The 25601-nt window shown below is 37.9% G+C and overlaps 1 protein-coding gene and 1 long non-coding RNA gene across 2 annotated transcripts in view; both read right to left on the bottom strand.

The window, feature by feature from the left end:
• The window catches only part of WWOX (WW domain containing oxidoreductase), a 561627-nt gene that overhangs the window by 263435 nt on the left and 272591 nt on the right, over positions 1–25601 (bottom strand). The window lies entirely within an intron of this gene.
• LOC140338295 (uncharacterized) lies at positions 16057–18857 on the bottom strand. The gene is made up of 3 exons (XR_011922218.1): positions 18532–18857; positions 17778–17846; positions 16057–17674 (listed from the first exon to the last, which is right to left on the bottom strand). It is a non-coding gene; the product is annotated as an uncharacterized lncRNA (long non-coding RNA).

The following is a 25601-nucleotide window of genomic DNA, read 5'->3' as shown; positions in this document are numbered from 1 at the left end:
TGTTAAGAACTCATCCAGATGGGGACCCTCATAACACAAAGCATACAGTTAGGTGGGGAACATTATAAAAATAGCCAAAAGCAATTCTTCAAAATAACCCAATGTAGTTTTTATGTAAAGCAGCAGAAAAAAGCTGCAAACTAATGCAGCCCTTTGAAAAATAATCCCAGCTAAAATCAAGGTAAAGTCTTGTAGAAAGGGTTCACCTTGACCACCAGTATCCAATGGCTTTGTTTTTTTTAACTGGCCCACCAATAAACTACATCATGTTGTATTTGAGGAATGCCTCTTGCTAATTGTATGGCTCTGATTGACTTCATACACAGTACAAAATTAACATTACAGCCAGAGAACTAATACCTTGTTCAAGAAACTAAAACCACAGAAACTCAATCCTATAAATCAGGCATGATAAGCTCATTTAAATTGTGAGATTTAAACAGCTAAGAGTTGTTGAAAACATCTTCTCTACTTCGCCATATATAAGGTTACAAACTTTTTTGGTCTGCACAGAATATATGTTGTTTATCACAGCGTAATTTTCATTTTTCTTTTCTGTTCTATTATATACATGGAGCACACTAGTATATTGATAAATGCCTAAATCATATGTATACAGAGAGATATCTGCTGCAAACACATCTGACCTTACTGTTGTAAAATAGTCCTGTTTGTGAGTGTTATAAAAAGCCCAAATGACTGTGCTCCAAGCAATAAAACACACAATAGTTGGGCATTCCAAAAATGTAGCCAGAGTGGCCGCTGGAGGAGCCAAACATATTATTTTCAATATAGCTCTGACCAGGTCATTTTTATACTGGAGCATGTTTTATCGCTAAGCTTAGGCCTGCGGTTCCACAGCTCTGCCAAGTCTCAATGGACTTTGAATTTATAGGATAGTAATTGCTGTCTATTCCACATACACTGCAAGCATTGTGGGCCTTAAACTAACGAGGGGGGCAGCCCGACAAAGTAAGATTAGAGCTGGCTGGATGATGAACAAAACACTATAGACACAAATACTTAAAAATCAGTCCGTCCAGTAACTTCCCCCTGTGATGGTGGAGCGTCTGTGGATGGAGTTCATTTCTGTTAACATACTGACCTCCTAGATTGTGACCATTTAAAGGAGAGTTTTTGGTACATTTGTTATTTTTAAGGACCAAAATAATAAATCTAGAAAATATTATTAATTGGGTATTTTTTTTATGTAACTTCATACTTACGTATACTTTAAAAAGATCTATTGTGTCCAACAGGATTTGCACAAAACATATTTGTTGAGAGAAGTTGGGTCTAAATTATAATGTACAGTTTTTTTGTATGCCCATAAAGTGTCTACCTAACCCATATATTTAACAGTGTGCACTTAAACAAGTAGAACAATCATGGGATGGTAGAGGAGGCATTGCAAATGTTAGGTCAATGTAGAAGTCATTGACTAGCTCTTGACACTCATAAGTACCTGTAGGGAATGTTTCCATTAACATGCAATATGCCTGATTTATTAAAGCTCTCCAAGACTGGCGAAGATAGACTATCATGATAGAACCTGGGTGATCCAACAAACCTGTAATGGATCTGGTCCAAGATTAAAAACTTTTGCTATCTAATATTTTTTATAAAGCCAGTCAGGTTTGTTGGATCACCCAGGATTTCTCACAATAGTTTACCTTCTCCAATTGTGGGGGATTTTGCATAAATCACATGTAGGAAAATATCCTCTATAGCTGGTTAAAATATTTTTTTAAAAAGTAAATTCATTGGTTAAGAAAGGCACTCAATACAAATGCATCCAGCCAGATAATGAAAGATGGAAAGGAAGAGAAGGGTTGTGGGTAAGCTAAATGTTTATATTATTAGCAAATATAAGTTATCTGGAATATTTGCTGCCCACAAATGTCAAAAGTCAAGACCTAGACACCTAAAACACATGACCTCTGTGAAGTTCAACTATTCTGTTTTCCTTTAGCAGTGCTCCTATGTCCAAGAACCACGTTATTTACAAAAATTCTTTGATCACTTATGAGTTATTATTAAAATTCAGGTATTCTTTTCATCCTGTAATGAACCCTTGTCATTTTATTTTCCCTTTTTCCTCTGCACATTATTAGTTATCAGCGTAACTCTGCATTTTTATTAGGATTGCTTTTATTTTTCATTCATGCCCCAGAGAAATTTATATATACCCTTGGTTTTACATGTTGGAACAAGGGTTATTATATTACAGCATAGTTACATTCGATTGTCTTTTGAATTCTGTTTGTGTAGGATCCTTTCTGAGAGTTTGAATTCATACACGCATTACACGCAATGTTGTTGGCTGCTTATTGCTGGACTGAGAGAAATAAAGAAAGCACAAAGTTCTCTAAAACTAAAACTGTCATACAAAGGCACACAATGTCTATGTACAACATAACCTTTTTATATGATGGTTATGTGCATAGAAATCTTTTAAGCTTCACACCAAGAACAGCCAAGTGTGTTTCTTGTATACAAAGCACAATTTTATGGATCTCAAGGTTTACACCATCTTCCATTACTTTTTCTAGATACTGTAGGAAAGTATGTTTTTTAGAATAGAATTTAGGTTTTGTACTGTCTTGTTGACTTATGTCTGTACAGGCTGTTGAATCATCATTGGCGCCCAAGGGGAAATGTTCAAATTTTGTTGGAGGGTATGTTGCCTGTCATCAGCAGTCTGACTTTATTTACAGCTGACAACAGAATGTTGACATCGATACCTAATAACAAAAATCAAAGCAAACTGTGTTGCATGGATATTATTATTATAATTATAGGGTTTTCTTATTTCTACCTGCTGCATGCTGAATTTACAAAATGTGAGTAATTATTCACAGAATTACCTTAGTTTAGTGCAAACGGTCACAAAATATTTACTTGAAAGACCGACAATGCAATGATAAAAGGGAAAATTGAAATACTAAAAATTTGTGCAGGGTACTGTGTGTTCTCTGGAGAGATAAGTCAATGTAGTAGCCTCGATGTATAATAAGATCTTCTAACAGGAACTAAATAGTGGACATGCACCCACCTTGGACATGCACCCAAGGTGGAATAAGGACAATCAAAGAGTTTTTTGAACTATACCCATTTTTTGGCTAATCTTGGTTTTTAGCCTTGACTGGTAGTTCAGTATTTTGGCAATAAAAGTGCATAGCAGTAATCCTGGGGGAGGACACCCTAAAAAAATGCAATACACCCGTTCCACCACCAAATAATTTCTCCTTGTCCCATCATCTAAATATTGCTATAGCAAAGAGAATTTTCCTGGTCTTCTCCTTTGTTCAATGATATACTGGTATTTTTCTAGATTTCCAGTACAGGTTGAGTTTTCTTATTGCCTAAACAGCTGCTTCTCGTTTCAGTTTCTGTAGCATCTGTTTTTTTTTCTTCTGGATTGGGAAAGCAGCAATGTTTCAATCATGATTTCTTTTAGGTTGGATTCCCATGTTGCAGTAGTGGAGCAATGTATGGTAACGTGGTAACATGTGTTGCTACTTTACACTGATGTTGGTTTCAAATTGAATTCCAATGCACTAAAGCAAGTAACCTGTGTTGTAGCATTCCACAATACAGGGTAACTATACACAATACTAGTTCATGGGACCTCAATATTTTAGGTAAATGAGGTCGGATGTATAGTTATAGATTCAAACATTTGGTAGGATCTGGACTACACTGAAAATTTAAAGCTACCCACCTGATCAACACATGAAAAACCTGCCTGTCTCTCCTCATCCAACATACAGCAATAATCAGAAGAATAGACACTATAGAAGTAAAGCACTGAGTCAACCTTTAAAAGTAATGTGGTAGAGTTATAGATAGTACTGGACACAAATTATTCATCCAGCAGCTGTCCAGACAAGATCAGTAGCTAAGTTTCACTCGCCATGTGTCTACTGACATGTTCACTGGAAACCATACATACAAGACTCTTCAATCATTTTCATACAAATCTTTCAGTGTAATTAATTCTTATCAATTCATACTGGTTCTTTTTTCTTGTGATTTGCTCCTTGTACTTTTAATAAATAAGCATGTATATGTGTGGCTATACATATAAAAAATTGATAGATATAACAAACGGACTTCCACTTTTTCGTTTTTATTACACCATACATATTTACACATGGGCCCTATGAGTATGCATTAGTTCTGATGCACAAAACCACAATTTCCTGTAAACATGATTGAGAAAAAAGTGGAGATAGATAAAATGATCTCTAAAACAGTTTTTTTTTCCTCCTAGCACAGATCTCCTATACTTCCCTAATTACTACCTGATTATAGTCCAGAAATGTCAACACAGCAAATAAGCACCTTCTTTGTCTGCATTTTTCAATCACAGATGCAAAAGACAATGAGCCAGATTTATTGAGGCTCTCCAAGGCTGAAGAGAATACACTTTCAGAAGTGAAGCTGGGTGATCCAGAAAACATGGAATAGATTCCCTCAAATCATTTGCTATTTGCTAGCAAAAGTTTTGAATCCTGCACCAGATCCATTCCAGGTTTGCTGGATCACCCAGCTTGGAGACCTTTCATAAATCAGGGCTAATATGTGAATGAATAAAATAAGAGTTTCCTCATGTCTGCCCACCTATGTGATAAACAGCATACTTTTGCATTGATTCATAACTTCTTTTAAATGAGTTAGTTTACATTTTCTTACTGTTATAATGAGGGGCACTCATTATGAATATCCATGTTATTTACTAGGGTATACCATCCTTAAAGTGTCCAGGCATTATCATAGGGCCCACAAGATGTATAGATTTAGATGCAAAACATTATTAGGGAGCTTGACAATGTTGGAAGACAAGCAAAGAACATTGCCAGACTAACCCAAATCCAAAAGACAGATAAGGTAAGGAACCAGGCTTGTAATTGTTAATCAACACCAGGGTGCTATTGAGGAGCAAGGAAAGAATTTCATGTATACGTGTAATGCCATGGACATCTGCTGACAATCAAGATCAGAACATGATGGGCCCAACAATATTGCATCTATCAAGACAAAAGAAGGAGTTGAAAAATAGCTGGCCCCAAGAATACATGCCATCTTACTACATACAAGAGGTTACTATCTAAAGATTTTAGCAGTCGCACCTTTCTATACCAACTTGTTCCCATTCCTTTTTGCAATCTCTGGAGTTCTATCCATGCCATTACTCCCCTTTTACAGTTGGTTAGCCTGTAAGCATACTGGCTCACCTTGACAGAGATGTATAAATATGTTAATCAAAAGAAGAAAAACCTTGCTCAAAACAATTCCATGATCCCCTGTCAAACCAATTACTAATAACAGATGCAAAAATAACCTCCAAGCTCCATCAAGAACTATCCCTATATTGTTGTTGGAACAATACCAGTCAAGCTTGTCACAAGGGACTTCTAAATCCACTTTATATTTATAATAGCTTGAAATACTTGCAGAATATACAAGAATTTACTAAAGGAAAAAAAGTAACAAAAAAAAAACAGTATGAGAAAAGTATGACTTGATATTATCTCATTATGGTTAACATAGGCTCGTAAGTGCAGCCCATACACAGCCAAATGTGACTGCAAAAGAGTGTACCTACTTTTTCTACAGAAGTAGAAACAGAAATTTTAGACCTAATCTACAGTAACACCTGAACAGATATCATTGTATCGGTGCCAAACTATTGTTTTCCATGAATACTAAGGCTATGTACACATGTCAGATGATTTTTGCCCGTCTCAAGCAAGAATGTGACATGTGTACAGTGGTCAGACGACATCGTTTATAGATCCGTCTTGATAAATCTATAATTGGTCAATAGAGAATGACAACAATATGAGTCAAAGGAGAAGAGAACAATGGGGTGCCATTTGCTTGTTCTTCCCTCCCAAAAGCATAGAACAGTGTAGTGTGTACAGAACTCATTTGTTCATCTGTCACTCTTTGGTCGCTGAAAACCACTGAACGTGTGTACACTGCCTATGTTGTAGATTATGGTTTCGAGTTCAACAAACAAATGTAACCAAATGTAATTGATGGAACATTTCCCTAGCTATGCCTTTGTTAACCCGTTAGTATGTTAAGCCAAGATACTAAGCCCAGGCTAAAAGTAGTGTAGGCTTCACAAGCCTGTTGTACAACTAAAGCCCTATTGAAATATCAAGCCTCCACCCCTATCATTCAGATTTTTTTTTCATGAGATTTTCCCAGATAAAACTGGATGGAGAGAGATGCCACTCTTGCCTAGGCATCAGTAAGGCAGGTAGATTTATAATAAATAGTTTTATCAACCTTTTAATGATGAACTGCAATGTTCACCTATCCTGTGATCAACCAAATTTAAAATACTGCTTCATGCACTATTGCATACCAATGGTCTGTGCCATTACCAGGTGCTAGAGATTACCCTTAAAATTGGTCTGATACTTCTTAAATGGTATGTAAAGTATGTAAGGATTAAGTACAAAAGATAACAATTCATACCAACTAATAGGATTTATTTGACTTATAAATTAGGCATGGTATGGACATTTAACTATTTACATAATCCTAACAAGCAAAAAATAACCTTTAAGACAAACTGTAATTGATCTCTACAGTTGCCATTGACTTTTACCTAATAACTGGTTTCACAATAGAAAAATTGAAATTGGACCCCAGAACTTTGATTTCAACACTTTTTTTCACAGTCTTTTTTTTTACTAGATATCTCCAAGAACTCTCTTCATAGTAAACAGAGTAATCTACAGGACAAGGAGTTTTGACTTGAACAACAGTGAAGTTGTGTATCCTATCTCCCTCACAATACCACATTTAGTGTGGCTTCCATTTAACACAAAGGCCCATAGGCAAAACACTTTAAAGATTAAAGGATTAAAGTTCACATTCAGTTTGGTCTGTACATGACCTTATAACTGTCTAAAATTCGTATTGTGGGTAAAAAATACATTTATAGTCATCTGCCCAGTAAAATAGGGACTAAAATATTGATTTTTACTTCTTCCCATGTTTCAGTTTAATTTGAGAAAAAAAATTCACAACATTTGATTCTTCTAAATGTGGACAACATTAGGTCCATGTGAACTTTCACCAGTCAGGGCCAGGAAGAAGGGCAGGGGGTATCACCTACCAGTGGATGTCAGTGTCCTATAATTAAGGGCCCTAAAGAAAGTACAAGCAATTTATCAAGTTGTCCTATATGTCATATTAGTGGGAAAAAACAGTAAAGAGAACCATAACTAAGCCACAGCTGAGGAATGAGACTGCTTTTCAATTACTACAAATGAATGGTCACAAGACCTATCTGAAGATTCTCAAATCTCTTAATTTGCTGAGTTTATTTTCTGTAAAAGGGCACGTCACCCTTTTTTTTGTATGGAGCAAATGTTATTTGCCATCAATGTATTCATTGAATTTATTGATTTATATTAAGGGTAACAAGATACAATTTGACATCTAGAGATGATCACCTTAAAAAAAATATTTTAGCGACCTGGTGCTGCTCTTCTATTTGGATGCCTATAACGAATAGTCCCCAAGACATAATCAGCTGGGTTGCCCTCTGTGAGAAGACACAATGAATAGGTTAAATAAGCCAAGCCTGCATGTCCTTTCATTCTGCCAGTTAATAATGCTAAAAAAACTAACATGCTCAGCCATGCTTTTGGATTCATGAAGGTCAAGAGGCTGAAAAGGGCTTCTATTATTCCAGTCAAGGCCAGATTAATATCCCATGGAACACCTGGCTCTTTAGTAGACAGCTATAAATATATCATTTGCTGAATGGACATATCTATTAAAAACTACACAAAAAGGATGCCCCTTCTTTTACATGACTCAAGAAAGCAAGAGGAAATGAAACCCTCGTATAGTAACATATATTCATAATTCTCTCATTTCATATGGAGCTGCTTAGTGTTTAAAATATTCCTGTTGGTAGTGAAATATGTTTAGTAAAATAAGCCATATATATATAATGAGATAGTTTATTACTCAAGTGGCTCATACTTGTACAGGCGTATTAATTTACGAATAAAATAGACAATGGCTAAGCATTAACCATAGAAGACCTTGTGAATGATATGGGCCCCAACAGCACGGGGAGGTCCACACTTTCTGGCTACAAAGTGATTACACAGGCAGGGAAAAGAATTCGGCAAATACATTTGGATTAAATAAATGTGTATATAGTTTGAGTACTACCATACGACTGCCATGCAAGCAAACAGAATGCTTTATGGCTACCAGAAGGATTGTTTTTGGGATGGAGATTACATCGTTAAAGATGTACCTAAATGGTTTTGTGTTTGGGTCCTAATTTACATAGCTGCACCATTGAAAATAGATAAACCCAAGTCCTCTTGCATCTTACTTACCCATCCTGGATCTTGGCAGCTTCAATTCTAAGGGTCTATTCACACCCTATGGTAACACACCATACACACGTTAATATGTTATTGCAGTGTCATTTACAAGAGCTCTCTGACACACATGAAATGCAGCACACTACAATGCATAGTAATGTGTTGTGATGTTTGTCTGTTTTATTTGTATTTTAATACTTTGTCACAGAAAGCCTAGGTATATATAGGCTGCCACTCCCATTCAAACCCAAATTCCACCTTGGTCTGCCTTGTCCAGCCACTCTCAAACAGGGTTCCTCCATAAATTGCCAAGGAATCCTTAGGCTTTGGCTGTCAACTTACACACAAAGGTACTAGCATAGCTCTGGGGCCAACGCCACTTGGCTGAGCCAGCTGCATGGAACCAAGGACCTATTTAGCTGTCCATAAAGGTGGCATTCTGACCCCTAATATATGGGAACATTCTTCCCACTAGCAACCAAACCTGCATCAACCCACTGACTGATAGCAAGGGTTCTTCAAAACTATAAACAACTCATAACCATATTTAAGGGGCAAAACAATTGAGAAAGGCAATTTTTAACCCAAAGTACATATGCACTAAAATTCTGTGGTTCTATTAATAATGATGGTCCTCTTTTTACTGGGGAGTATCTTTAACAGTGTAAGTATCCTGTAATGGGTATAAAGTAATAAAACAAACCAACAGTCGAAAAATAACCTATGTCTTGGCTCTTCAAAAGAAAGTTAACGGAAAAAGACAGAGCACACCTACTATTTGCAAGATGCATACAAATTTTCTTACTTGGAAAAAATGACACTGCCATTACACAAACACTTGGTACTCTTTATGATGAAGGACTTTGGGGCAGAAAGTGGCTATTCTGACTCTTCCTACCGGGTTTATAAGTGATGTCTCAGTAAACATCTCTTGTGAGTTGCTGTCATTACACGCTGATATCATATTCTTGTCTGTTCACAGAAGGCCTGTTATTTTATCTCCATCCGAGCTGAAAGCTAGCGGAATGAAAAGCTCCATTTGACCATAGATTTCCCCCCCTATTGTTTGGAGACTTTCTTTTTTTTACCATTTGTTTTGTTTTACGTGGAGTTTCTTATTATTCCGCTGATATAAAGCCTATTTGCTCCTGGTTTTACAGGTGGTAATGTAACAGAGGGCCTCATTAAAGGCATCTGCTTCCTAAGTTCATTTTTTATTCTGCTTTTAAGAGCATTTCATCTTGAGGGATTAGGTCAAGAAAGAAAATACCATCAATTTTCTTTTATTGCCTTTTTTTTTTTTGGTTTGTACTCCGAACTAAGCATTAATGTGGCCTGGATATTCCCTGAGATTTCATCAAACTCTACGTTTACAAACAAAACAAGCGTAACAACGTGCAGTGTTGTCTGAAACCAGTCCCTACTTTTAATAAGGCCAGAATGAGTTCTTAGCAATATTTATGTCGTGTAACCGGATCCACTCTGTAATGGTTTCATACTTAAGCGGATTGTGTTTTTTTTTTCATCACAGTTTGCTCCAGTGGGCACGGAGTGCGCCTAAGCACTCAGTCCGTTGAAATGTGATAAATTCTGTCTTCGGCAGAGTGATTTCAGGCTTATGAGAATCCGTCATTGTAGGGTTTTGAACAAGATTTTGCATATTCCACTTGAGGTACTGATAACCTTATGATCTTGAAAGTATAATAGTTCCTTGTTGATACAAAATCGCTTGTGGTTGTTAACCAATGAATTCCCAACTTATTTTGGAATATTCTTACAACTTTCAGGATATCCATAGCACTTACAACAAATCACCAATTTTCTTAATATAAGAAGGGAAATCCAGGAGCTACAAACACGAGAAATGCATTCTCTTATATTTTGCACGCATGGAGAAAAGTTCACAAGTGTGACAAGCAAGATTTGCACTTCAGTAACAACTGCCATTTCTCCAGTATTTACAGTATATCACAAGTGAAATGTGGATTCCAATACACACATCTTGACCACCAGTATCCAAGAAACCTCAATTGACTAGCACAAGGACCTCACTTTCCAGAATGTACAGTATGATACCACTGTGATCTGCTCCCAATACTCACTGTTACTTTCCAGTATCTATACCACCAGTGAGATTTGGCCTCTTGCTTACACCCCTTAAGCTGGGTACATGCAATTATAGGCGTTGGAAAGGATCTTTATGGATCCTTTCCAACGACTAAGGACTGCACGATGCATGAATGAGTACTGTACATATAGCACTGTTCTGCTCTATGGAGAGGGGAGGAGGAGAACGACGGAGCGGCACCCAGCTGCGTGCTCTCCCCCTTCCCTTGCATTAGGATTGTTTGTCGTTCAACGTCTGTGGAATCGCCAGGACACTCGTTCGAACAATGGACAACAGGCGCTGTACACGCGCCAGATTCTCATCTGATATTGGCCCTGAGCCGATTATCGGGCAAGAACTATTGGACGTGTGTAAGTAGCTTTACTCTACACTATCCATACCTCTATTGTAATCTGCATTTCAGAAACACTGCTCACTTCCCATTATCCATACCACTAGTACTACTACACTACAACACTCATCCCATACCCACTACTATCTACACCACTAGTGAGAGGTACACATACTCCCCACTATCCGTACCACCAGTGAAAGCTTGACTGTAGGAAATTTTAGAGTACACATGTAAGCAGCCAGATTCCTAACCTATTCTATTATTATTTGCACTGCCTCATTCCTCTATTTTCCACAGTACCTCAAACTGCTTTAAAACTTTGTGCCCCAGGTTCAGAAGAATTAAATAACAATTATATATGGATAAGTTGTAAATCCATACTGATACATTCAATTGCAGTTTGTTGTAAACAATTGTATTTTATTGTTTACTAGACAAATAAAAGAGTACAAAAATACATGGTACATTGTTGTGCTTTACTACAAGTGAGCTTTACCAAAACTATAATCCACCAAAACTGACCCATATTGTTTTTATTTTTGGAAGGCACTTTTACTATGATCTATGAAGTCCTACAGATGCAACGTTCCTCTAAAGCAGGACAATTGCACAAAAACCATGTTCTGTTATATACAATATATATATGTTAGCTGTTCCCCATTAGGTCACCCACTTTTATAAATTGCACACAGTGCAAATATCTAGTTCAAATTGGGAGAATTGGATGTGTTGCATTACACAAAGTTTATATGAAGAGAGAACAGAGTGGTTGGTAGTGGAGGGGAAGCAAAAGTTAAACTGGATAAGATACAGAACAGGTCCCCTTTCCTTTTGGACAGGACTAGATGGTTAGAAATAAATATCCTTTTAGCAGGTAAAATAGCTCTCATGTATATATTTCATCTGATGGTTTAGCTGTTTTCCTGAAATTCAGCTTTAAACACAAAGGATAATTATAATAAAGTTTGCAAAGAAATCACTTGAACCACAGAAAAGTCAGCAGCTGTAATTTTTTTTTACAACCAGATTTACAACTACATCTACTACCTGCCATAATAAATAGCTGTGTTATTTGAACAATGAGCCTACTCCTTTACATCAAGCACCATATCTGAAATACTGTCACACAAACATTGGCGTCTAGTGTCTTTAGCACTTTGCTATAATTCTCCGAGACAAAGTATGATAGAGGAGTGAAAGACAAAGTGACTGGCCAGCCAAAGATTTACACATCTCCATAAAACCCATTGAAGAGTTTCAAACATTCTAAACACAAAATGCAATAAAACAGGAATGATCACCAAGGGGCCCTCATTCTTCATAGAGGCCACACTGGAGGTAATCACAGTCAAAGGAGGCTCGTTAATACAAAAATATCAGAAAAAGAATATCTGGTAAAATGCATTAAACGGTTCCACGTATCCGATACGTATCCGTATCCACGGTTCACCACATTTGGGAGGTATTAGGTAACATTCATTGAATGTACATACTTTATTAGAAAGTTGATTTTTTTCAGGTTCTGTAAAAAAAAACTGCAGGTAATTTTTGGTTAATCTCCATCAATGAAAAAAAAAAACAATAAATCTACAGTGAGATAGTACTCTGAATTATTATAACATTGTCTAGGTTAAGGTAATATTTGTGTTATTGGCTGACTATTGAAAGAAAAATTAACTTCTAGGAATTTCTAAGACAAGATACTAGCCAACCAGGTGCTGCATTGTTTTCAATGACAATAGATTTGCTTTGTGAGAAAGCAGAACCTCAAAGCCATGAGTAAATATAATATATTAAATGACAAATTATATACAGAACAACACTGATAGGACCATATGTTCCTTAAAAAACCCTTACATAGAGGTCATTTTAGAATTGATCGGCTCATCACTATGATGGGCATCCTTGCTGGTTAATATAAAATCACAGGAGGTAGAAATGAGTGGATAAATGCAGCAGTATAATGAAGTGCTGAAGCTTTGCCTTTTGAAATAGCTCAAGGTTGGGCTGCGATGGAGAAATGTGGAAGGTTTCTGAAGCTATGGCTGGATACCTATAGCTACATGCATTTATACCTGCAGCAGTTACTTCCATTGGCAGAGTCTTTTTGTATTATAATGGTTTAAAAATGTGTGCCATGCAGGGTTAGATAATGCAACCCAAATCCCATTGAACAGACCACACAGGGCCATACTAAAGGCTAACACATAAGACTATAACTTACATGGCCAAGTACATCCCTATGAGCTAGGCTACCTTCAATGAACTGCTTTCTTGCTCTGCACAGTATAGCTAAGAGTTAGAAAAGGACACTCCGAAAAAAGTGTCAAAGATCATCTGGTGGACCCTAGCTCATTCCTTCTTCTTCACTTGAACACATTGGCAGTATTATGCAACAGTTCCCCTGACTACCTGGCATCCAATCTGTACAATATGCATTATTAATTTCGGTCTTTAGGGTAATTCCCTCTTTATGGTTCAAGGTCCATCATTCATACTATAATAATTGCCATCTGTTTCTCCATATAATTTGAATTGATTTGCTTGGCTTTTATTGACTAAATCCATGCTAGCCAACTTTAGACATATACATTATAATGGAAAAACCAAGTGAAATGGAAAAGTTAAACGTCCCTGCCATTGGATATTTTATGTAGAAAGCCCTGTAATATAATAAAAGAGAACCTTTGAAATTTAAGCTGCAAAAAGTAGAAATGTGCCAACAAAATGAAGACAAACTGTGACATAAATGGGACATCTTGTAGTTCAAAGATGACAGAGCGTGTTTCATATATGTGTATATTTTGTCAGCATATTTCCAGAATGTCCTGTTTGTAAAGCCCGTAGCATTGGCTTTCTTGTGTAAATGGAGAGACGGGGACTCAAAAGAAGGCGATTAGTGCTCTCTGCACCTAGAATCGGCCTCCGTGGACTTTTTGGTTTTCAATCCAAAAAAAGACAGAAGGAAGCTCTTTGCTTTTTGTTCAAACGCTCTGCACAGAGATATCGTGACTTGTAGAAAAGACGACACTGCTGCCCGTACATGACTTTCATGTGTTTCAGCTCAGCAGGAGGGAGAGGGATGGTACAGGCGATTCAGATGAGATGCTGCATATTGCTTCTATCTGTCTAAACCAGCATCCCAGAGAGGCGGAAGGGATTAGCCCATTGCGAAAAGAACACAGAAGCTTGATGTCATCAAACACTTTTGAAATCAGAAAGGTGCAATTTATCAAGGAGAAAAAGGTATATGTTGACAAACACCCCCTACCCTTCCTAATGCTTAGTTGTGAGTCAAGGTTCTTGTATTTGTCTTTTGCTCAGTGGTGCATACAAATATGAGGATTCTAAAGAGAAACGCTACTAAAAACAAATTTCTCTGTTTTTAGTTGAAGGGTGGCTTCCACTCCCTTACTTGATCTTCAGAGCTTACAGTATGAAGAGTCCCTGTCACCATAACCCTAAGCTTTCCTAGCAAAACCAAGATATGTGACACTACAGCACCTATACAGCATGCATTTTATGATATAAGGTTTAGAAGCTTAGCTTTTGCTCACTGGAAAACTTTGTATATTCAAAGGGAAATACAAAAAAACCTACATAAAATATAGTACAATTTTCTTTTTTTTTAGGCCTTCACAGCCATATTGTTAGTTTACCGAAATCTCTGTACTGAGGTCCTAAACAATAGACTACACATGGCCAAAAACAAATTGCAGAGGAAGTTATAACTCTTTTCTGGAATTAGACTTTAATGTGCCTACTAAAGTCATACTAAAACATTGAAACCAGATAGGGCAGACTCTAAATTACCTTCGCTTTACTGACAAGCAAACTAGGTAAAAGTGTTCATTTGTTGCGGTTTAATACCTTCTGAACCTTTCAGTCTCCCTGCATGAAGAACTAATCTCTGATTCCTCTCTAACATTAGAGAAATGACCTTGTCCCCTTTTATGCATATCTGTACAGGTAGTCCCCAGGTTAAGGACATCCAACTTACGGATGCCACCTAGATACCAACAGGGCTTCCCTGCTTGCTGTGTGCAGAACGAGGCTTGAAGGACAGAAGGGGCGGGTTGCATGCCTTGCAGAAGAAATCTTTTGCTAAACACAGCTGAGGTTGTGGGTGATCTTAGGGTGTGTGTGGGTGATCTTAGGGTGTGTGTGGGTGGGTGCTCTTGTTTTGGCCTCTTGTAACTCTTTAATGACCAAAACAAACTCTGCAGTTGTTTCTATTTGCATATCAAAGCACAGCTTGCTCCAGAAGTTAATGAATGTCTAGGCTCCATACGGATTTTTTTTTTTTTTTGCTTTGTTTGTGATTAACTCACAGTGAGGATTTTATATTGTAACTGACACCATGCTGCCTAATAATATGTTGAGACAAACATCTGTCCAAATTGCTTTTAATAAATAATGTACCTGTTCCGACTTACATACAAATTCAACTTAAGAACAAACCTACAGTCCCTATCTCGCATGTAACCTGGGGGACTACCTGTATTTTTTGAGCAGTCCCCATAATTCCTTATGTGTAAAAAATAATTAAATGAGTATTTTTCTGTGTTGGCTATCATTTTTGAAAGGTTAACAGATTTTACATATAGATATTGCATACAATTGTTTGCCCTACATGATGTACACAATTATTGTGTATTATAAGTAGTACCAAAAAATTTTGAGGAGTTTTACAAAGTCCAATGTCATTGACTAGGGGTCACAGTCTAATGTTCCCACCATTGTCATGGCCTCATGTCCCTAACGTAATCTCAGGCCAATTTTTGGGGGGAAGCCAACAAGTTGTAGTTTGTGGTATCTGTTTTCACCTGTATGTATTAAAAATGCAGTAGCACTTCTCTTGCCTTGTATGCTGGGTGTAGAATATGGTTTTAGGTCTGTATGCATACTATATGTACCTTCTCCCACATCATGGATGTATTTTTTGGCATCTTTTGTTAACCACTAAATAAGTGCACTGTTTGTCATCCAGTGCTTACACTTTTCACAGTAAAAGTAATAAACTATGCACCCTAAACAATATAGCAATTCCTAGTTTTTAATACAGCATTTGCCACAATCCTAAACTATTCTACCAGGTTGACATCTTGGCATGGATGGTAAGTACTCAATCTTTCTGGTCCTAGTTTGCGGAGCCTAGTAAGAAAAAACTACAGGTTCATTTTAAGTTATAGCTTTATTGATTATTTCCTACAATTCCTGCACAGCATCAAGCAAAGATATATTCATTTTCTTCCTTTCAAGCAGCTTTGTAACACCTTTCCCGCACAGAACACACACAGCATATCTCTACATGAGTCTATCAGAATATGTTCATTAGCATGCTGATCCTTTCCCCAACAGCAAAGGGGTTGCCACTGCAAAGGGCAGAGTAGCAAAAGACTTGAAAGTGGTTAGCAAGGTGTAGTAATGAAGAAGTGAGGTAGAAAGTCTTTATCAGATGAGTGGGGATTTGTCAGAGATTAATAGTATTCCATTGTGATTTCCATATCTCACAAAAGGCACATACCCTGACAGGGTCCAATTACTTTCAACAAGCAGGGCTTGCTACATGGAGCCTCTGAACCGGAATGGCCCCTGCGCCGTGTTAGGCTTTCGTAGAGCCAGATAACAGCTCGGTGGTTCCCTCTGATCACTGCCTACCTTAAATGAGTTAATCTCGTTTTACAGATGAATTGTTATTTTGTCTCCCGCAGGCTGTGATTACTAGATAAAAGTACAGTGTTAACAGGAGGTCTGGGTCTTTTCAACGACGGATTCTACATTCAGCTGGCAAGTTCCACATTCCATTTTTTTTCTTACATTTAATGAACTCTACCTACAACATCATGAAGGGATAATGGCAAAATAACAGGACAAGATAAAGTTTTTACAAGAGGTTCATGGCTAGCACTGGGAGCTGGTTGGATCTAGATTTCATTAGTAAGGGCTTTCGGGAACGCACACGGGTTCCTTGGCTTTAAAAAAAGAGGCTTTGTGCTTTTTTAAACCTTTTGATATGAAATAACTAGAGTGCATCGGGATGATTCAACTTCTACTCATTAGGAAATAATTGGGGGAGAGACAGATTTGTGGGCCCCTGCCTTGATTTTGTGGAATGCAAGAGTTTACTTTGGCCGATCGCAGGGGTAGATTGTGGACCCAGCATGGTCAGATGAAGGGTCAAGCCTCAGAGTATAGGAATGTTGGAGATGTATGTGTAGTGTGTGTATGCACATACCAATGCAATTTGTTTTTAAGGAAAGTAAGAGATGTGTGACATTACCAAAACGAAAAAAACTGCCTGCACACACTATATATAATACAATTTTTTAGGTAATTTATTATTATTAAACAGTAATTATATAAGGCTAACAAGTTACGCAGTGCTGTACATTAAATGGGGGTTGTAAATGACAGAGAGATACAGACAGTGACACAGGAGGAGGAGAGGATCCTGCCCAGAAGAGCTTAAAATCTAAGAAGTAGGGGAAGTATCACACAATAGTAGGGGGGATATGGAATTGTGGGTAAGTAGTGAGGGCTTAAGAGACAGAGTTTGAAAAGATGGTTCTTTTAAATGTGCAGAAAGTAGGAGCAAGCTGAAGAGAACGAGGAAGACCATTCCAGAGAGTTGGGGCAACTCTAGAAAAATCTTGGAACTGTGCATGTGACAAGGTTATGAGAGAGAAGTATTTGGAGGAGTGAGGAGAGCAGTTGGAGGGGTATTATGCAACTAGATCAGAAAGTTAAGTGGTCCAGGAGCTCTGGAGGGATTTGAAGGCAAAACACAGGAGCTTGAATTTGATTCTAAGGTAAAATGGAAGCCAATGAAGAGAACTACAAAGAGAGGAAGCAGAAGAAGAGTAGTGGGAAGGATGGATAAGTCTGGCTGAAGCATTCATAATAAACTGTAGAGGAGAGAGTCAGGTTAGTGGAATACCTGAGAGAAGGAGGTTACAGTAGTCCAAACAGGAGATGATAAGAGCGTGTACAAGGAGTTTGGTAGTCTCTGCAGACAGGTAGGGGCAGATTTAGTTATTTCTTCTAACAAAATGATCAACAATGTGAACAAATGAGTTTTGCTGAGGGTCCAGCAGAGCAGATACTGGCAACTGAAATACTGAACACGCATATGCAATCCACTTGGTGGCTGGTGAATAAGCTAGGATGACCTAAATAACCACCTACCAGTTCACCAGGTAGCTACCCACATTTCTGACAGGGTGTCCCTGCTCCTCTAACATTTCTAAGTTCTAATAAGGAAGTACCCCAAAAATAGGAAGTGATGTACTCATATATTGTTTAGGCAATTTCTGTTATGGTGACTATAGCACCCCTGGCTGCTTGGAAATCATGAACAATAAATAATGGGGTGCTGTATATTAAAATATATTTTTGGAATGTTATGTTTAGGTTTTGAAGCAAATATACAGTATGTGAGTTGAGCATATTAAATTTGCTATTTAGGTTAAACTGAATTTTCTAACAATCTGTTGACCAATTGATAACCTAGATTCATGAACTGTGCAATTTTACCTAAATGAGACAAAATACAGATTTACATTCAAACAAATCAGAAACTTTTAAAAATGTGAGGAAAAGACATGATTTGCTGAATTCTCCTGAATTGACTACTTCATTTGTAACCTGAAAAATACAATGGGCTTGTTCAAAACATAGTAGGCTTTACTTACTACAAACTGCACATATTACTGGATTGAAAGAGGTGCTTGCCTGGCTTTGAGCGGATGACCTCTTGTCTTTCATACAGAACATCTCTATGACAGGTGCTTAATAAAAGTACCTGTGAACATAGGAACCCCTGCCTGCCAATATCTGCATAGCGGAATGTTCTGTAATTGAGTTTTGAGAGACAGAACACAATAGATTTGTGGAAAAAACACACAGAGGTCAGAGAAAGCAGCAGGTACGGGACATGATCAGAGGACATGGTGAAAGACTGATGGAAATTTCCCTGAAAAAGGCTGTCTGGACGACACATGGCCAGCTTTAGGGAATGTAAAAACAAACAGAAAGGACAGCTTTTACTGGAACCATCAACATTTACAGGCTCAGTCATCCAAAAAAAATGACTGATCATGCATCGGACACAACTCACGCCAAATGACTGAGAGGTGACAAGCATTTGTACAGAAACTATAAGACTCAATCGAACAAAAAACAGATTCTGGTTAATTCAATACATGAGTGGAGTAACCCATTGCAATCAAAAAAATGTTTTAATAGTTATATCAGTTAACTGATATTTTCTGGTTTGTTGACATCAAGGTACTTTGGAGTGTCTTCTGCTCCTGATTATTTCTATAGTCTTGAAATGGATAACCCAGCAGAGGTGAAAATGTAAACAGCTGGGACACACAGCGAAATATGTTTAGAAGCCTATAGCAACCTTTTAGGATAGAGAATAGACAATGCTTACTTGTTTGTGGATGTGCATTCTTTTCTGTAATATTTACTTTGTTTCACAATTTGCTGACTTACTGAGCTAGGACAAGCATGTGCAAATCAGGTGTTGTGATGAAGACCAGAAAATCCAGGCTATTTATCACAGGGGAACTGACCCTTGTAGAGCTGTAAAGGGTCAGACCAGATTCTGCACACAAGCACATAGCATAGGTAATCTTTTCACACATCTACAGGTCAGCATATTAACATACTAGTCTATAGATGGCCTTGGCTACTGTAGGTAGGGCTGCATGTGGATCTGGTGATTTATTTGTCAGGTTTACCTGACTTTTGGAGACTTCTGGCAACATTCTGTGTCCCTTACCCTTCCCAAGCCACATCAAGTATAAGTACATTTTTCATGAAGGTGAAACGAATGCTACTATTGTTGTCCCTTTTGCTTAAAGGTTTCTTTTAACTAAGCTTCCTAAAATCGTAATGTTTTATTATGACTGTAGACAAATGAAGAGCCCTAGAAAAGTTGTTAGAATGTGAATTAAATAATGAGTTTTAGAAAGATTGACTCTTTGATATAGACAGCAGAGGAGGCACTCACCTCCAGGGCCAGTACTAGTAACAAATGGTAGGCTGGTGGTCCTATGTGGAAATACTTAACCATTCAAACCTTATTCATAGTGGGACTTTTGGTCAATGACAGCTGCTTGGTATAGTATATAAATATATGCTCCTGTTCAACACTGTGATCAGAGAATTAGGCAAAGGGGATCATTCTAGTTCTAAATTTATTTGCCTTTCTGAGGTGCCATGTGGCCAGATCCCAAGAAAGTTGATGGTGGAAGGTGTGAACAGGTGTGTTGCAATAAAAACATATCTACCTATTTATTGTGCATACTATAGTACCATGATACACTTTTTATGATGAACTTTCTTTAGCCTACAGTAAGCTGTCCTTGTGATTAGAGTTTCATTAGCCCCCAAAACAAAAGGTTGCTAGTTCTTCCATAGAAGGGAGCAGTAAAAAAAAATATTTGCCAAGTCATGTGAAATGGAATTAAAGTCCGATTTAAAAAAATCTTGGATCAGGGCAGGTGGTTATTGCAGGAAGGGACATACAATGTTCCTTCTGGAATAACTGTTCTTACCTGCATGCACAGGTCAGTGTTGGTTGTCTGGAAACCTGGCAATCCTTGTTTCACGTCTGCATACTGGGAATGAATAAACTCTTGCATGCCTGCGCAGGAATAACATCATCCTGGCACAGTCAAATCAAGAGGGCCAAAAATCGTGTCCAGGAAGAAAAGAACATGGTGGTGCCCTGCAATGGAATGGGGATAGGTTGATTTCAACTGTGGTGAGGTCTTTTGGTTTTCTGCACAAGTAAAAGAAAATACTTTGCTCCTCATATACTAATGGTAATATTTTGTAATAAAGGTGCCCCCAGATAAATATTGTGATGGAAATAGGTAACAATGAATTATTATCAAACATGAAATTGGCAAAATGACAGCAAATACAAAAAAATCTTCCCAGGGCTGGCCAAAAACAATCTGCCAGAAGTTAAGGTGTATTGAGGAGAACTTGTCATGAGTCTGACTAAGATCTGTTTTACAGCTTTGTACATGCCAATGTCCTAAAGTTGCCTTAATATATAATGCCTACTCCAAATTGAAGCCAATTCATCATCAGCACGATCATCTACACATGTAGCATAACAAAGTTTAGCATGTGCACAAAAGTGGTCAAATGTTGTGTGCTTTATGCCAAAGCTCATACTTATACTCAACTAGACACAGAACAAGTCTGTTTATTATAAACTAGTTGTGTCTCTTTTGATCTTTTCTACAGAGAGAATAACATTCAGTGTGTATGCCAAGGAATGCATGACTGATTCTTACCACTTGTATATATTTTGCAGAGACAGAGCAATATAGGAGGAAGATCTGCATTGATCATACCCTTATCTGGGCATATTAGAAATGTATCTAAGTAATGCAAAGTCAAATAAATCAAATGGCAAAAGGTCTAACACACATCATTTAATGTTTACAGATTATAAAAGCACTATCGGTAGGATATGCCATTTTTGCATAACAGCTTTATTCTTCTTTTTATCAACCCAAAAAAAAAACAAAAAGTCCTCTGCTCGAGCACTGACTGTGAAGTTACAGGAAACTATCAACATAATTATTGCAGCAAAAGGTCTATTGCTAATGGGGCAAACAAAAATGAAAACACCTAAACTGATTGAACCATTGTCATGTATTATGTATATACTATATATACGAGGGGGTGCTGAGAAGTTCCTGGCTTTGCCCCCTTCCAGATGAAATAGAAAAATTAGTGTGGGGCGTATGACAGCCTATTATCTTAGTATGTAACTGTGCAAATATCAGGTCTTTGCGATTCTTAAACTGTTTTTTCTTTTAGTGAGAAGCTGTGATGGCAGAGGCACAAGCAAGTTTCGTTGGAGTTACGGGCCGTCATGAAGTTTTTGTTTCTCCAGGGAAAGTCAACAAAGGACATTGACACTGAGGTGTCACAAACACTGGGGAAGAGGTGTCCTTCCTTTCTCTGGGGAAACAAAAACTTCATGACAGCCCATAACTCCAACGATGTGAAACTTACTTGTGCCACTGCCATCACAGCTTCTCACTAAAAGAAAAAACAGTTTTAACGCTTACAATCTAGGAGGTGGGGGAATTTACACACAATAGGAGGGGGATATGTAGTGGTGGGAAGTAGTGATGGTTTCAAAAGACAGAAGAAGATGGGTAGACAAGTTTGGAAAAATGGGTTTTGAGTGCTCTTTTAAATGAGCAGAAAGTAGCTCCGGAGGACGCAGCTCTGAAGGTCGCTGAGGTACACAAATCTCTTCACCACAACAAGAGATACTTAAATGTCTGTAGATATAAATGTTACAATAATAAAACAGGTCTACATCTAGTAGAGCTTTTATAACATAACTGTGTTTTGACACAGTTGTTCATATTTCATTTGAAATTTATGAAACCTTTGAGCCAGTAATCCCATGAGTGACTACATAGTAAATGAAAGTAGCAGCCAGTCTAGATTAATAATACTGTTCTTCAGAATGGAAGAGCATTACAAAAGGGATGACAAAAAAACATGTCGTCTCTGTTCTCTTTCTTCCTTCTGTCCTTCAATTGGGGAAGATGAAGTCTTCTAAAAGCCCTTATCTGATGATCACATGTGAATTATTAATTCATAGAAGTTCATAGTAATCATCAGAATGTATGAGAGGGCAACGATTAAGAGTAGGGCACACATGTAAATCAACCAGGGAAGAATTGGTAAGTGGTCATATGTCCACTGAGCACTGTAAGGAGGTATTTATTTGATGTAATGAGCTGTTTTCAGTGTACTTATCTATTTGTCCCATCTATATTAGCAAATTCACTACTTTTACTTAACCAAGAAAAAGGCATTTCTTAAGGTTTGCTTTTTTCCTTCCTCAACACTGACAATTCTGTCTACTCTTATTACATTTCCCATGATATGAAATATATAGGCAAACGAATAGGCATAATGGAAATCCCTGAAGACTGCCAAAGTCGGTATGCAGACTGAAGAACTTTCCATATACCTAAACTCCGGATGTAATTTTTAAAGTAAAGGTATTTTTATGTTCTGCTCCTAAGTATGAAGGCTACATACATTCAGACTTGGTCTTCATGAAGACTCCATGCCCGTCTACAGACAGGAAGTGTAAATATCCAAAGAATGGATAAAGGTACAAAATAAGGGTACATACCTAAGCAAGCTTTAGATAGGAACATAAAAATCCATTTACTTTGTCTCAGTCCCATTTCCACTCCTCAGATATTTTCAGTTCCTTCCTGTAGACAAGAATTAAGTCTACAAGGAGGAAGTGGGCATATTTGTAGAATGGAACTTCACAGAAACAAAGTACAGATATGTAAGAGACTAAGCTTTCTGGGACAGTTTAGGTCTAGATATTTCACTAAAGAAATATATGATATTCTCAAGAGAAATAATGGGCAAAATTTGGGCACAACCAGGACCCTACTGATAGACCCAATGAGAAGAGACCACATCACAAGGGAGTTACATGGACACCTAAAGAGAAAAACACTCCCAATCTGCATTAAAGAAGTAATCCCATTCTTGATGGAGTTTGACATGACTAGAGACTTAAGTAGTATTTTGTAACTGGGTTTCATAGCTAAAGAATGATGGGGGTATTGTTTGTGTGTGGGAAAGGGGCGTCCCTGGATGGATGTTAACTCTCAAGTTAACATTCAATTATCTAACAAAAACTAAAATTGGAGTTTTGGATGGGCTGACTCTTTAACAAAAAATCCACAAAAGATGTAAATTAACAAGGAATTCAACAAGACAGCTCAGCAGCCCTGTGTCAATACACTATGCCACCCGTAACTGTAAAAGCACTTGTATGGAAATCATCAGACTCAGGCTGCCACCAGCAGACAGAAGCCAGACAATGATGTATTTTATTGCCCTCTTGCTCTTCATTCTTATAAATAAAACTAGATCGTTTCAGACCCCAGGGGGGGCTTATTTACACCATTGTGTATTGGTGAACAGATATTAAATGTCAGTGTTGGGCTATTAACCCCTTGCAAACCAAAGCAGGATTAAAAAAATACATCTTCTTTGCAGGGATTGAGGTATTATTACATCTCTGAGGCAACATATATACATAGCAGCAATAAGAAGTCTACAGCTGGATGGGAGGGTAAGAGAGCAGCCAGATGCCTCAGTCACAGAGGGGTGCCAGATGCCTCAGCTGCAGCTGGGGACAGTGTGAGGTCACACAAAGGTTACTATAGCAGTACATTGGAATCTTTTCCTTTTATACATATATACTAAAATATTTTGGAACGCTTGTGGACAGAATATCCATGAACATGAGAAGATCATACTCTGTGCAATAAGACACGTAAACTTTAAAGGGGGACTATAGCCTTTTATGTATTGCATGTATTAAAGAGATCTAAAATAATTTGTATATTTTGTTGTTGTTTCTATGTATAAGGTGTTATAATCTATGCACATAGGGGCATTCCTTATAATATTTTGTCTTATTGCTTATTGAAAACAATGCTCCCTTTCTGCAGTAACCACTGTTAATTACAAGTAACACCTATTTAATGTACAGCACCACTTAATATGTTGGCGCTATATAAATAATGTTTATTATTAATAAAAAAAATAATAATAATAACCTAGGCTACCTAGATGGAAGCTGGGAAACAGGATTGTACATGGAACTAAACTTAAAAATGAAAAAATTGTGAGCAAGCTGGCTCTATATTGTAGAAGGGACAGGTGATATCTTTTCGGCAATTAAACAGACTTACCTGCCTGTTCACACTATGTTCTATAATAAACACTGAGCTGCCTATGCACAGCTCAGTATATGATCCTGGTATAGCTGGCTGTGGGGAATCAACGTTAGGTCATTATGGCATGGCCAATGAAGATGACCAAAGACACCAAACTTAAAAAGGACCAAGTGAAGATGTTGGTATTGGCAAAGAAGCAAGGAGAGGTGAGCTTAGTGGGTTTAGTGGGTTTGTGAATAATGTGAATAATTGTGAACAGGCAAGTAAGTTTGTTTTATTGTAGAAAAAATATTCAGTGTCTTCTGCAATAAAAACATGATTATACACAAGTAGAATCTTGAAATGTCCACAATTTCTACAACTGCACCATGTAAAGCTGGTATAGAAAAGCACAGGGGGTAAATCAGTGATCCTCATCCTTTTGGAGCTAGGCAGATCAATTAATCTATGGACTCCGGACCCCACATGCGTGGGGAGCCGTGTGTCACTAAAAGGGGGTGAAACTTTCCCCAGGTTGATGTCATGATGCCAAAACCTGCCCACTATCCCATCGAAAGTCTGAGCCTGCGACTGGAGAGTGGGTGGGCTGTGTCCATAGACACAACCCGCCCACCTCCCTGAGCCTGCAAAGCATACGGGAAACATGGTCCGCGGCTCTGGCTGGTGAACCCCCCAAGGTGGTCGAGAGAAGGACCCCTCTGGGGGTTCACCAACCAGAGCCGCAGACCACCGCTGGTCTCAGTGCTCTTGCGGCCCAGCTGTCAGACGGCTGCAGCCCACTAGTGGGCTGCGGACCGGGGGTTGAGAACCCCTGGGGTAAATTACTAAAGAAACTTTGGCTGTTAGATAGTTAAGATAGTTTATAAAGATTCCTGAATATGTTGATAGTTTATCACCATTGCAAAATGTTTAGTTGCAAATACCCAATAACATTCAAGGAAAAAGGATTTTTCCTTGCAGATGATTGAAGTCAGCAGAGCTTCACATTA

Source organism: Pyxicephalus adspersus, chromosome 9 (genome assembly GCF_032062135.1).
Source record: "Pyxicephalus adspersus chromosome 9, UCB_Pads_2.0, whole genome shotgun sequence".
NCBI lineage: Eukaryota > Metazoa > Chordata > Amphibia > Anura > Pyxicephalidae > Pyxicephalus > Pyxicephalus adspersus.
Note: the sequence above shows the minus strand (reverse complement) of the source record. Positions and strands in the feature narration are given on the sequence as shown.